A 2,357-nucleotide genomic window follows, 5' to 3' on the forward strand; every position below is an offset into this window, starting at 1 on the left:
GCAAAAAATTTTTTTTAATGACAAAACTTTATAGTTTGACATATATACTTCCAGACATGTAAAGTTTAAACATATTTGAGCATTCTAAAGATTTCTATTAGTAGGCCATTAGAGATAGAATTTAATTGATATGGATAGGAGGGATAATGAAGTGCTTAAGGGCATAGTCCAAAGTTGAACAGCCTTTGAATCCTTGCTTACCTAGTTTTTAGCCATGAGGCCTGTGGTGGGATAGTTTTCTTCTCTATACCTTGATTTCCTTGTGTTTCCTCTGTTTCCTTGATTTCCTTGTGATGCCTTGTGGAAAATGGAGAAAATAAAGGTACCTATCTCAGAAGATTCTTGTGAGGATGAAATGAGATAATCTGGGTCAAGTTAGGGTAATGCCTGGTACACTGTAAGTGTTCAATAAATGTTAAGGAACACACAGGAGATACAGAGGCAGTGTGTTTTAATGGAAAAAGCTGACTTTGTCTTTTCATTTGTTTGTTTTGAGACCAAGTCTTACTCTGTTACCCAGGCAGGAGTGCAGTGGCGTGATCTCAGCTCACTGCAACCTCTACCTCCTGGGTTCAAGTGATTGAACCTCAGCCTCCCGGGTAGAGGTTCTAATGCCTCAGCCTCCCAGGTAGCTGGGAGTACAGGTGCACGCCACCACACCCAGCTAATTTTTGTATTTTTAGTAGAGATGAGGTTTCACCATGTTGGCCAGGCTGGCCCGCCTCAGCCTCCCAAAATGCTGGGATTACGGGCAAGAGACACCACACTCAGCCAGGAAAAAGCTGACTTTGAACTGGGCTCTAGAACTTACTAGTTGTGTGAGTTTGGACAAATGCTTAACTTATTTGATCCTCAGTATCTTTATTTGGATTGTTGTAAAGGATTGGAAATAGCATGTGTAAAGTACCTGACACAAATTAAGCACTCAATGAAAAGTTGCTATCACGCTTAATTGTGGACATACAGGTTTAATATGGGTGAGTGCTATTGGGTTGAGCTAAGGATGTGGGATAAAATGATTTTAAGAAGAACTACAGAACCAGGTATACTCTGAAAAATCTGAAATTTAGCATATGAGAAATAGCATGAGAATCACAAGAACAGATTTTGAGTCCTGGTTTCATTATATACTGGTTTAGAAACTTTGGGCAAGTCACTTAAATGTTTCATCATTTTCTTCATATTCAAAATAGACATAAGCACAACTGCCCTGCTTTCCTGTGCATGTTTTTTTTTTTTNGCTCAATGGCTCACGCCTGTAATCCCAGCACTTTGGGAGGCAGAGGCAGGTGGATCAAGAGGTCAGGAGTTTGAGACCAGCCTGGGCAACATGGTGAAACCCTGTCTCTACTAAAAGTACAAAAATTAGCCAAGTGTGGTGGTGGGCGCCTATAATCCCAGCTACTCGGGAAGCTGAGGCAGGAGAATGCTTGAAACCAGAAGGCGGAGGTTGCAGTGAGCCAAGATCCCACCACTGCACTCCAGCTTGGGCAAAAGAGCAAAACTCCATTTCAAACAAAAAAAAGATATAACTTACAAATCATAAAAATTCACCCTTTAAAAGTATACAATCTAGTGCTTTTTAGTATATTCGCCTACATCTAATTCCAGATAGATTTTTTTTTTTTTTGAGTCTAGGTCTCACTATTTTGCACAGACTGACCTTTAACTCTTGGCTCAAGTCATCCTCCCAACTCAGCCTCCCAAGTAGCTGGGACTCTAGGATCATGACTTAATTCCAGAATGTTTTAATTATTCCATAAATAAATCTCACCCTAATTAGCTGTCATTCCCTATTCCTCTCCTTCCTGAGCCCCTGGAAACCACTAAGCTACATTCTGTCTCTGTGGATTTTCCTCTATTCTGGATCTTTCGTATTAATGGAATCATATATGAGTGCCCCATTGTATTGGTCTTTTTTCACATATTTTCAAAGTTCACCCGTATTGTAGCATATCAGTACTTTATTCCTTTTTATGACTAAATAATACTCCATTGCATATATATGCCACATCTACTGATGAATGGATTTATTTAGATTGTCTCCACTTTTTGGCTACTATGAATAATGCTGCTATGAACATTAGAATACACATTTTCGTGTTGACATGTATTTTCAGTTCTCTTGGGTAGGTACCTATGAGTGGAATTGCTCAGTCATATGGTAATTTTGTGTAACTTTTTTAGGAACTGCCAAACTCTTTCCCAATGTGGCTGCACTATTTTACATTCATCCTCACCAACAATTATTATTATAGCCATGCTAGTGGGTGTGAAGTTGTATCTCACCATGGGTTTGATTTCCAGTTCCCTAAGAATATTAAACATTTCTTTTTTTTTTTTTTTTTTTTTTTTTT

The sequence above is a fragment of the Cebus imitator genome, unplaced genomic scaffold (assembly GCF_001604975.1).
Source record: "Cebus imitator isolate Cc_AM_T3 unplaced genomic scaffold, Cebus_imitator-1.0 Scaffold28, whole genome shotgun sequence".
Classification (NCBI taxonomy): domain Eukaryota; kingdom Metazoa; phylum Chordata; class Mammalia; order Primates; family Cebidae; genus Cebus; species Cebus imitator.